This window comes from Mya arenaria, chromosome 7, assembly GCF_026914265.1.
Source record: "Mya arenaria isolate MELC-2E11 chromosome 7, ASM2691426v1".
Taxonomy (NCBI): Eukaryota; Metazoa; Mollusca; class Bivalvia; order Myida; family Myidae; genus Mya; species Mya arenaria.
The window spans coordinates 36,735,050-36,748,734 of record NC_069128.1 but is presented as its reverse complement, the minus strand read 5'-3'; the positions used below and the strand labels follow the sequence as shown (position 1 = coordinate 36,748,734).

The 13,685-nt window shown below is 36.3% G+C and overlaps 1 long non-coding RNA gene across 1 annotated transcript; it reads left to right on the top strand.

The window, feature by feature from the left end:
• The first annotated feature begins 202 nt into the window (after positions 1–202).
• On the top strand, positions 203–12,525 carry LOC128240164 (uncharacterized). The gene is made up of 3 exons (XR_008262068.1): positions 203–348; positions 8,388–8,647; positions 9,607–12,525. It is a non-coding gene; the product is annotated as an uncharacterized LOC128240164 (long non-coding RNA).
• The last annotated feature ends 1,160 nt before the right edge of the window (positions 12,526–13,685 follow it).

Here is a 13,685-nt window from a genome sequence, read left to right as displayed (position 1 = left end):
TGATCATACATCATTGACTTCATTCCCTCTCTTGGCCAGTTATTTATAACAAGTAATCCGATTAGCTACATCTTTCTTAGATCCATTTAAGACTAATATTGAATATTTACCAGCCAGGAGCACTTAAGTGCGTTTTATCTTATAAAAGTTAAACCGACAAAAACAGGGACCCATAAATGTTTGAAATAGTGCCAAATGAATTACATGAATAGCGTGATCGATATACAACTTAACGACTAAGCTTACAATAGAAAACAACTATCTTTTGAATATAATCCATATTATAGATTGAATAAAGTACTGCTTTATACGTGTAAGGGAATAACATTTTATACGTAAATATGACAAGTAAGTCTCTTTATTTTTCATTTCAGATTAAGTACTTTGTTAATTTAATATGTTTTCAGAACAAATATACTTGTTCACTTGTTTAATAAGTTGAACACCCATTAAGTATTAACTGTATTGAACAGCCATAAAGCTTAAAGTGACACACTTATCCAAAATCGATTCATACACATGTATAACAAGCATCCATTTTGACGGATAAACCTTTAACTACTTACTAAAAAATGCATTTATGCAAACTATTAATTACTGAAGAGAAGATTGTAACCGTGTATATAATAGAAGAAAGCTAAAAAATATTAAATGATTGGTGAATGCTCAGAGATTTTCTGTGGTCTACTATAGTCTCATTAGGTAGAAATAAAGTCTTTCATGCTCATGTCTTTCCAATTAAACACTGTATCCTTCAGCAGAACCATTGTTTTCGACATTTATTAATCCCGTTGAATATTAAAACAATATTATTAATTGTGGTAAATCTTATTTGGGAGTAAGAGTGCATCTTTAAACATAAACGCCACTTTTTAATGTACTCACCACATGGCAACTCATATTTTAGTGACTTCCAATATTTTTTGTATTATAAGATATCAATATAAAACACTTTGATCCTCAGCCGACAAATATCTGGTCTCAGCGCAGGTGATTATTTGTTATTTAGGATAATATTGACGCACATGTACTTTCATTGTGGTAAGAGAGTTAGGTGCTCAATTTGTATTGACAATGTAACTGAAGGGACACTATGTTTGTTCTATTTTTGGATATGGTTAAAGAAATTAAGTATTTGTTTATCAAAGTTTTGGTTAGCAACAAATAAATATTATTAAGTGTCCGAATTTCCAGGCGAAGTTATATCAGTTGCCCTGATTAATTAAAAACTGTGCATTTATTAATTTTATGAAAATCGACAAATCGTGAGAAAAACGGAACTGAACAGACCATTAAATATTCATCAGGAATGTGACAGGATAGGGGTGGCCAATCATCTTATCAACACTGGCAGACGTAAAGATCTCTTTAAATTAGGGCTCACCTTGTGGCCCAACCAGCAGATCAATTATGCCAGCGCGTTGCATACTTCCTGATGGCATATGTATGCTAGACGCATTATCATTGGTGTCAATTACCTTTCACCGACCAATGAATAACGTCATAACAAAACGGATCCTATTCGTACTCAATTTCTTCGTGTTTCTTATATTTTGTCCCTTTTATCGGAACGGTCGAAATAAAGGCGAAAAAGAGATTTTTTTTCGTTTTACCCAAAATTACAATCGCCAGTTTTGTGATCCAATACATACAAAAGGAGTGGCCTTAATTGTCATTCTGATAGTGAATGTAAAATGACACGAAGTTTATGAGTTTGAAAGAATTTCTAGCTAATGTATTGTACAGTTAGAAGAAAACATGTTTGTGGCATCAATATCATTGCTAAATTAGTTTTAACTTTTCAAGGGTTACTATTGGTTAATATTTCTTTTTTGTTCCAAGGTGACTAGAACTGGTCCAATCATATTCATGCTTTGGTCTTCGTATATGTCAATTAGATAAAGCCCTGCCTATGTTGATGTGAATTGATCATACTCTGGTCTCCTTCAGACTTTTCAAAGTAATGACATATTTATGTTCTCGTTTCCCCACGTCCTTTCAATTTTCTGGTATAGTTCCTAACTATAGTACCCAAGTTCCGGTATCTTAACGTCCTTTCAATGATCTGGAATCTCTACACCTTTTCAATATTCTTGTATATGTACTCGTTTTCCATCATCTGCTAAATTACACCCTTTCCATGTTCTAGTATATTTACGCTCTTTCAAGGTTCTGGTATAGTAAAACCCTTTTCGTGTTCTAGTACATTCTCATATGATTCATGCTCTGGTGTATTAAAACCCTTTCAATGTTTTGTTATATTTACCACTTTCAATGGGCTGGTATATTTACACCCTTTCCATGTTCTTGTGTGTTTACGCCCTTTCCATGTTCTGGCATATTAACAACCTTTCCATGTTCCGGTATCTTTACGCCCTTTCCATGTTCTGGTATTTTAAAGCCCTATCAATGTTCTGTTATATTTACGCCCTTTCTATGGTCTGGTATATTAACGCCCTTTCCATGTTCTGATATATTAACGCCCTTTCTTTGTTCAGGGATATTTAAGCCCTTTCTATGGTCTGGTATATTAACACTCTTTCCTTGTCCTGGTATATTTACGCCCTTTCTATGGTCTGATATATCAACGCCCTTTCCATGGTCTGGTATATTAACACCCTTTACTTGTTCTGGTATATTGACGCCCTTTCTATGGTCTGGTATATTTACGCCCTTTCCATGGCCTGGTATATTGACGCCCTTTCCATGGTCTGGTATATTAACACCATTCCATGGTTTGGTATATTGACGCCCTTTCTATGGTCTGGTATATTGACGCCCTTTCCATGGTCTGGTATATTAACACCATTCCATGGTCTGGTATATTAACACCATTCCATGTTCTGGTATATTGACGCCATTTCCATTGTCTGGTATATTAACACCATTCCATGTTTTGATATATTAACGCCCTTTCTATGTTCTGGTATATTTACGCCCTTTTTAAAGTCTGGTATATTAACACCCTTTCCATGTTCTGGTATATTGACGCCCTTTCCATGGCCTGGTATATTAACACCATTCCATGGTCTGGTATATTAACACCATTCCATGTTCTGGTATATTGACGCCATTTCCATTGTCTGGTATATTAACACCATTCCATGTTTTGATATATTAACGCCCTTTCTATGTTCTGGTATATTTACGCCCTTTTTAAAGTCTGGTATATTAACACCCTTTCCATGTTCTGGTATATTAACGCCCTTTTTAAAGTCTGGTATATTAACACCCTTTCCATGTTCTGGTATATTGACGCCCTTTCCATGGCCTGGTATATTAACACCATTTCAATGGTCTGGTATATTAACACCATTCCATGTTCTGATTTATTGACGTCATTTCCATTGTCTGGTATATTAACACCATTCCATGTTTTGATATATTAACGCCCTTTCTATGTTCTGGTATATTTACGCCCTTTTTAAAGTCTGGTATATTAACACCCTTTCCATGTTCTGGTATATTAACGCCCTTTTTAAAGTCTGGTATATTAACACCCTTTCCATGTTCTGGTATATTGACGCCCTTTCCATGGCCTGGTATATTAACACCATTTCAATGGTCTGGTATATTAACACCATTCCATGTTTTGATATATTAACGCCCTTTCTATGTTCTGGTATATTTACGCCCTTTTTAAAGTCTGGTATATTAACACCCTTTCCATGTTCTGGTATATTGACGCCCTTTCCATGGCCTGGTATATTAACACCATTCCATGGTCTGGTATATTGACGCTCTTTCCATGGTCTGGAATATCAACGCCCTTTCTATGGTCAGGTCTATTAACGCCATTTCCATGTTCTGGTATATTAACGCCCTTTCCATGTTCTGATATATTTACGCCTTTTCTATGTTCTGGTATATTTACGCCCTTTCTATGGTCTGGTATATTAACACCCTTTCCTTGTCCTGGTATATTTACGCCCTTTCTATGGTCTGGTATATCAACGCCCTTTCCATGGTCTGGTATATTAACACCCTTTACTTGTTCTGGTATATTGACGCCCTTTCTATGGTCTGGTATGTTGACGCCCTTTCCATTGTCTGGTATATTGACGCCCTTTCCATGGTCTGGTATATTAACACCATTCCATGGTCTAGTATATTGACGCCATTTCCATGGTCTGGTATATTAACACCATATAATGTTCTGGTATATTGACCCCATTTCAATGGTCTGGTATATTAACACCATTCCATGTTCTGATATATTAACGCCCTTTCTATGTTCTGGTATATTGACGCCCTTTTTAAAGTCTGGTATATTAACACCCTTTCCATGTTCTGGTATATTGACGCCCTTTCCATGGCCTGGTATATTAACACCATTTCATGGTCTGGTATATTGACGCTCTTTCCATTGTCTGGTATATCAACGCTCTTTTCATGGTCTGGTGTATTTACGCCCTTTCCATGGTCTGGTAAATTAACACCATTCCATGGTCTGGTATATTGACGCTCTTTCCATGGTCTGGTATATCAACGCTCTTTCCATGGTCAGGTATATTGACACCCTTTCCATGGTATGGTATATTGACACCATCTTCATGTTCTGGTATATCAACACTTTTTCCATGTTCTGGTATGTTAACAACATTTCAATGTTCTAGTATATCAACACCCTTTCCATGTTTTGGTAGATTGACACCCTTTCCATGTTCTAGTATATTGACACCTTCTACATGTTCTGGTATATCAACACCCTTTCCATGTTCTGGTATATTAACACCCTTTCAATGTTCTGGTATATTGACACCCTTTCAATGTTCTGGTATATCAACACCCTTTCCATGTTCTGGTATATTAACACCCTTTCAATGTTCTGGTATATTGACACCCTTTCAATGTTCTGGTATATCAACACCCTTTCAATGTTCTGGTATATTAACACCATTTCAGTGGTCTGGTATATTAACACCCTTTCCATGTTCTGGTATATTGACACCCTTTCCATGTTCTGGTATAATTATAAACACCATTTTCATGTTCTGGTATATTAACACCCTTTCCATGTTCTGGTATGTCAACGCCCTTTCCATTTTCTGGTATATTGACGCCATTTTCCATTGTCTGGTATATTAACACCATTTCCATGGTCTGGTTTATCAACATACTTTCCATATTCTGGTAAATTAACACCCTTTCCATGATCTGGTATATTAACACCATTTCAGTGGTCTGGTATAATATCATCCCTTCCATGCTCTGTTATATAAACACCCTTTCCATGTTGTGGTATATTAACACCATTTCCATTTTCTGGTATATCAACGACCTTTTCATGTTCTGGTATATTAACACCCCCGCCATGTTCTGGTATATGAACATCATTTCCATGTTCTGATATATTAACACCCTTTCCATGTTCTGGTAGATTGACACCCTTCCCATGTTCTGGTATATTGACACCCTTTTCATGTTCTGGTATATTAACACCATTTCCATGTTCTGGTATATTAACACCCCCGCCATGTTCTGGTATATGAACACAATTTCCATGTTCTGGTATATCAACGACCTTTCCATGTTCTGGTATATTAACACCCCCGCCATGTTCTGGTATATGAACACAATTTCCATGTTCTGGTATATCAACGACCTTTCCATGTTCTGGTATATTAACACCCCCGTCATGTTCTGGTATATGAACACCCTTTCCATGTTCTGGTATATTGACACCCTTTCTATGTTCTGGTATATTAACACCATTTCCATGTTCTGGTATATTAACACCCCCGCCATGTTCTGGTATATTAACACCCCCGCCATGTTCTGGTATATTAACACCCCCGCCATGTTCTGGTATATTAACACCCCCGTCATGTTCTGGTATATTAACACCCCCTCCATGTTCTGGTATATTAACACCCCCGCCATGTTCTGGTATATTAACACCCCCGCCATGTTCTGGTATATTAACACCCCCGCCATGTTCTGGTATATTAACACCCCCGCCATGTTCTGGTATATTAACACCCCCGTCATGTTCTGGTATATGAACACCCTTTCCATGTTCTGGTATATTGACACCCTTTCTATGTTCTGGTATATTAACACCTTTCCATGTTCAGGTATATTGACACTATTTCCATGTTCAGGTATATTAACACCTTTCCATGTTCAGGTATATTAACACCTTTCCATGGTCTGGTATATTAAAAACATTTCCATGGTCTGGTATATTGAGGCCCTTTACATGTTCTGGTATATTAACACCCTTTCCATGATCTGGTATATTTACACCCTTTTCATGTTCTGGTATAGTAAAACCCTTTCCATGTTCTGGTTTATTTACATTCTATCCATGTACTGGTATATCAACACCCTTTCCATTTCCGGTATATGAACACCCTTTCCATGCTCTGATATATCAACACCCTTTCCATGCTCTGATATATCAACACCCTTTCCTTGTTCTGGTATATTAACACCCTTCCAATGTTCTGGTATATTAACACCTTTCCATGGTCTGTTATATTGATACCCTTTCCATGTTCTGGTATATTGATACCCTTTCCATGTTCTGGTATATTGATACCCTTTCCATGTTCTGGTATATTGACAGCCTTTCCATATTCTGGTATACCAACACCATATATCTGTTCTAATATATCAACACCCTTTCTATGTTCTGGTATATTGACAATCCTTTCCATGTTCTGGTATACCAACACCATTTCTTTGTTCTAATATATCAACACCCTTTCCATGTTCTGGTATATTGACAATCCTTCCCATGTTCTGGTATACCAACACCATTTCTCTGTTCTAATATATCAACACCCTTTCCATGTTCTGGTATATTGACACCCTTACTATGTTCTAGTATATTGACAGCCTTTTCATGTTCTGGTATATTAACACCCTTTCCATGTTCTGGTATATTGACAGCCTTTCCATGTTCTGGTATACCAACACCATTTCTCTGTTCTAATATATCAACACCCTTTCCATGTTCTAGTATATTGATACCCTTTCCATGTTCTGGTATATTGACACCCTTTCCATGTTCTGGTATATTAACAATCCTTTCCATGTTCTGGTATACCAACACCATTTCTTTGTTCTAATATATCAACACCCTTTCCATGTTCTGGTATATTGACAATCCTTTCCATGTTCTGGTATACCAACACCATTTCTTTGTTCTAATATATCAACACCCTTTCCATGTTCTGGTATATTGACAATCCTTCCCATGTTCTGGTATACCAACACCATTTCTCTGTTCTAATATATCAACACCCTTTCCATGTTCTGGTATATTGACACCCTTACTATGTTCTAGTATATTGACAGCCTTTTCATGTTCTGGTATATTAACACCCTTTCCATGTTCTGGTATATTGACAGCCTTTCCATGTTCTGGTATACCAACACCATTTCTCTGTTCTAATATATCAACACCCTTTCCATGTTCTAGTATATTGATACCCTTTCCATGTTCTGGTATATTGACACCCTTTCCATGTTCTGGTATATTAACAATCCTTTCCATGTTCTGGTATACCAACACCATTTCTTTGTTCTAATATATCAACACCCTTTCCATGTTCTGGTATATTGACAATCCTTTCCATGTTCTGGTATACCAACACCATTTCTCTGTTCTAATATATCAACACCCTTTCCATGTTCTGGTATATTGACACCCTTACTATGTTCTGGTATATTGACACCCTTACTATGTTCTGGTATATTGACACCCTTACTATGTTCTGGTATATTAACACCATTTCCATGTTCTGGTATATTAACGCCCCTTCCATGTTCCGGTATATTAACGCCCCTTCCATGTTCCGGTATATTAACGCCCCTTCCATGTTTCGGTATGCACTTTTAATAATTTATATGTGTACACCCTTTACATGTTTGGCTATCTTTGCGTCTTTTCCATGTTCTTATATATCGAAACCCTTTACGTACGACTTAAAGTGTTCCAGGACATTTCTCGCATTTAATTTTTCTCTTCAATCTTTATATCAACGTTCAATAATCATTGAGAAAAAAATATTGTGACAGAGAACAAACATATACAATTTTGAGTCATGCTACGCTGTAAAAGGGTTAAGTTGAGTAAGTTATTGATAACAGTCGAAAATCGCTGTGTCGAACTGTTATCTCGATGTTTGATTATGTCGAAATTCTTTCGAATGTTTTGGGTTACGTTAAACACTTTTTGGACTTCGGCTTTATCGAATGTTCGTTATCTCGATTTTTTTTCGAGGTCCCAACGACTTCGACATAGCGAGTTTTGTCTGTAAATGTTTTTGTGAAACCGCGACCAAAGTATCTCTTATGCCTTTCAATGTTCTGATAATGTTTAACCATGTTTATGTTCTGATTTTGTTAAATCTTTTCCATGTTCTGTTATTTTTTAGGCCAAGGACAAACGCAAGGGCCTCCAATGAACGTCGTGGCTCCCCAGCCACTGAATCCCTCTAACTATCCGCCTTACTCCGAGACATATCCGCCTAACACCGCGGTATATCCGCCAAACCCCGCGACATATCCACCAAACCCCCCACCCTACCAACCCCAGGGTCAATATCATCAAACACATGTCGGATACTCCAGCACGGCTGTGTACGTGACTCAGCCTGGAGCTCCTGTGGGAATAGGAAGGTGCATAAGTTGTGGGGTTAGTATATTATCATACCAGGATCTTTTTCATATAAACATTCCGGGTAATAGATCTATTGGCGAAAACCAGGACGGCGGGCAGCGTTCGAGTGTCGTTAAATATTTAGCGTTAAAACGTCTTATCCTTTTCACAAATTCATTCCAGTCTTCAAAAACATCAGTCTGAAAATTTCGCAACATGATATCAATGACCAGTGTAAATATGGGTCATTTCGAGAAAAATAATGCGTTCATAAATTCAACAGTGTTTATCCAATGTTGATGAATCTTCATGAATATTTGTCTACATGATATCATCTGGTCAAAAGAAAGCTACGTCACCGGGTCAAATACAGTCGAAACTCGCTGTGTCGAACTCTGTTAACTCGATGTTTTGGTTAGGTCGAACTTTGTTCGAATATTTTGGGTAAAGTATGACATTTTTTGAACTTCGGTTATATCGAATGTTCTTTATCATAAGACATTTACGCAATAATTGGCTCTTTCAAAACAAAAAAAGTGGTCAAAACAGTCAATCTGTGAGAGTGCATCTTTAAGCTCATTTGACTTTAATGAAAACAAAACAACAGCATGTTTTTGAATGAACCTATATTTAAGTCAAGTCAACAGTTTATTGAGTAATTAAAGGCCACTGGCCCAAAATACATAACATACAAGAAGGGCATGAGTTGTGTCAGGGTAATTAATCAATACAAGCCAAGTGTAAATAAAAATCATGATTACCTCCCCTTTATCTTAACTAATAATGTTCAAAAGTAGATGGTATACATAATAAGCTAGTTTTCGTAAATCTTCAGATTGATTTGTGTTTAATAACCTATAAAAATCTTCTAATCCAGTACCATTAGAATACCAATTAAATAAATATTGCGTCCGTATATCATTATATTTACAACATATAAAGAAAGCATGGTATTCACTGTGCCACTTTAACTCTATTTTTTGCGCGTTTTTCAGCAAGGAGTATACCAGGATCGGGTGACAACACTAGGGATACTTATTGCGATCCTTTGCTTCCCATGGGGCATACTGTGTTGCTTGTTTCTGACTGAGAGGCGGTGCACAAGTTGCGGCGCACTAGGATAGTTATGACGCCAGGAATGAAACAAAAGGACGCAAATACATTATTTTAATGAACATTATATAATTTATCGCCGGATTGTATACTTGCGTTTATCTATGTTCTTTGAACATTGTCATTATGTTTTATATCATACACCACTTGACTCAAAATAAAGAACGCCGCGTGGCGGAGCAATCTACGCCCGTCAAAATAAAGAACGCCACCTCGCGGAACAATCTACGCCCGTCAAAATGAAGATAGCCGCGTGGCGGAACAACCTATGCCCGTCAAAATAAAGGACGCCACGTGGCGGAACAACCTACGCCCGTAAAAATAAAGAGCGCTTCGTGGCGAACCAACCTACGCCCGTCTAAATAAAGGACGCCACGTGGCAAAACAACCTACGCCCGTCAAAATAAAGAGCGCCTCGTGGCGAAACAGCATACACCCGTCAACATAAAGAGCGCCTCGTGGCAAAACAGCATATACCCGTCAAAATAAAGAGCGCTGCGTGGCGGAACAACTTAAGCCCGTCAAAATAAAGAGCGTCGCGTGGTGGAACAACCTACGCCCGTCAAAATAAAGGACGCCACGTGGCGGAACAACCAACGCCCGTAAAAAAAGTCGTCAAATCACTTGAATCACCTCAGCATATGACGGATGGAACTGCTACTGTATATGGAGTTCTGGAATCAGACCAAGACGGCGTTTTGAGCAGTACAAGTATGAAACAAGCGGAAAAAAATAAATATTTGTTTCTGTTTTATAAATAACCGTCATATTTCACGAAGTGAGCTCTGAATTAATGGCGAAAGTAACTTTTCGTATTGCTGACAAAGGGCCGACTGTTCAGAACTTTGTTAAAGTTAACAACTATGTTAACGGCATCGTTGTTAACTTTAAAAAGTTAAATAGTTTATAATGTGCTCATATATTTGCATAAAACTTGTACAGCTGAAACAGTTGTCTGAAATCTTGTTCATAATAGTGCAGATCACAAGTGTATTCATTAAACATTCAATACAGTCACGATTTTCAAGTTAACAAAGTGCTGAACAATTAACCCAATGTCGTCTATTTATAACTTTCGTGTTTATGCCCATGTCTCGCTGGACGAGACTGAATTGGTTATTTGATATCTACCGTCTTGCTAACGTTCGAAAGTTTATGTTTTGAAAGCTGCACGCTTTTAGCCACAACACAAAATTTCCCGAATAATATGTAATACTGCGATCTAATATTTGTCAGCAATCTTGTATCACTGGTTACCAGGCATTTACGCAAAAACAAATCATTTCAAAAAAGTAAATACAAAAGTTGCTAAAACGGCCAATCTATGGAGTGCAGCTTTTAAAGTGTTTGAAGTTATTATTAGTGTTGTAGCCACCATTCCATCTTCATATTGATTTAATCATATTGCATGCAAACTGTAAAAAAGTCTCCAAAAATAGTTTTTTAGTATATAACACAAATCACAGTTATGTATTTTTAAAGTGACACTCTTATTCAAAATCAATACATACACATGTATAACAAACATCAATTTTGACTGCTAGACCTTTTACTACTTACTAAATAATGCATTTATGGAAAACAAATATTACTGATAACAAGGATGTAACCCTGTATTTAATAACAGAAAACGCAAAAATATTAAATGATTGGTGAATGCTAAAAGATTTACTGTGATCTACTTTATTCCCATAAGGTAGAAATACCGTATTGCACATTCCTTTCAAATTAAACTCGGTATCCTTGATAAGAACAATTGTTTTCGACATTTATCAAACCTTTTTGAAATATTCAAACAATAGTATTAATTGTGTTAAATCTTATTTGGGTGTAAGAGTGCATCTTTATATTAATAAAAATACTCTATAAAACTCTCTTGTGACAATGCCTTTCATAACCACCAGTATCATAAAAACAACGGTATTGAAATTTACCTGTAGAAGACAGAACTACGAATGGAAGAAAAAGCAACAATCTTGGAAGAAAATATTTTACTGGCCTTGTAATAGTTATCGCCTTTAAATGATTCATCCTCATGTTGTCATATGTGCAAATAAATGCAAATACACACAGGGGTTAATTTACCCCTCAGAGGCAAATTTGCCCCAATCAGGTATTGTATACCATATAAACACAGACCCTGATTTCCCCTATCATCTTAAAACAAATTATGACCCTTGTAAGACTTCAGGAGAAATACATAACTATCGAAATATTGTTGTCAATGAATGGTTTGGTTAAAGCCCTTGAACCCGAGACTAGCTAGTCAGTGAGCAAAATAGTTCACTTGATGTATTTCGCTCTAAGAGACCATATTACCAATTGACAATAGAGCAATAGAAACATTATGGTCAAGCACAGTATCCAACACAAAACAGACGTAATTCACGATATAACTCACAAGGTTAACATGCATTTTCGTTTGGTAATATGACTGTTAAAATCCGTTGGTACTAATTTATTAATAATTTACAAACTACGAGTTCAGTTATTGTTTTGTAAATAATAACCATATTACGCAAATGATATCATACTTCGACACAAGCTTTTTTAATGAATGTTCCAAGAATAGACATATTTTTGTCATGACTCTTTCACTTACACGAAGAACATGTTGTTGTCATCTTCCATTTTCAAAGAAACTTACCAGAATATCAAATATTTCTGTCAGTGACAGATGACCTGTTGTCAACTGTCTGTTCTCGTAAATTAACCAGAGGCATTGTCCAGCAAAGGTTCAAGGTACGAGTGTGCTTGACACTTTACCACAAATCATCTTTGATACGATCAGGAGCGTTTAAAGGTGCACAATATAGGTTGATGTAATTATATTTTGTTTAATTTTTAATTATCGTGCTTTTCTCATTTGACTTTAAATGTTCAAAACAAAAAATAAAAATGCATAAGATTTAGGTACAGATGGGAAATATAAGCGATATTTTGGTGCTTTTTTAACTGGGGAATTTATGTGTAATTAAAAAAAACACCTTTATATAAAGGTTGATATTTTGTTTTCTTTATCTAAATAATTTGCTTTTTTTAACATTCAATATTTATATGAAAAACTACATAAACAAGTTAAGTTAACAAGTTAAATCAAATGATTTAAACATGATAACGCATTAAAATCAAATGAACCCTTAACCTTATTTTGCTTTCTTCTGCCGGTAATGCGAGTACTTCAATCGCATCTTTTCGGCGGTTTGGTTATTGGTTCGGAAATGGTTATTAAAAGTAATGAAGAGGTGATAATGCAATTTATTTTGGTATTAAGACACTGGCATAGCTCCACGAAAGCACAATTGGCCAAGGTCTGCTTATGGTTTTTCAAATTGGCAAATATAAAAGTCCAAAAAAGCATTTTAAGCTGAATGGGTAAGATATGAGCTAGTCTTTCTTTTTTGTTGATGTTTTTTTGTTTGAAAACGCACGCCGAATTAATACACATTCGACCCCGGCTCTAGCAAACCGGGTCTGTACATCAATTCTGGTCAAGCAACGCGACAGGAAGTTCTCACATATCAACCTTGAAACGTCTTCAAAATTAATCAACGGTAAAAACATGAATACGTGTATTCTAACACAGAATGTCATGCAAACACGTTGTAAATGCATCTGCGGGACTCTTTCCAATATGGCGTGCTACATATTACACCTTTCCTTAATAAGAAGTGAAACGTCATTACAAATGTCCTCCCGAAATTAGAGGTACATCGTCCTATTTGACGAAATAATTCACAAGAACGTTCTTGCTTTTTCTGTTTACTAAAATCATTTCTTTTGTTTCAATGAACATAAGACGTAGTATCGGATTTGAACCTATGATATCCCAACATTTAGTCTTCTTAACTTTTTGTTTATGAAAAATAACCTTACTTACCTTTTATGAATGCGTCAATGTTTCAAAAGGGACATATAACGTCATGCTTCCTTGTCTTCCACGAAGCGATATTATTTTGTC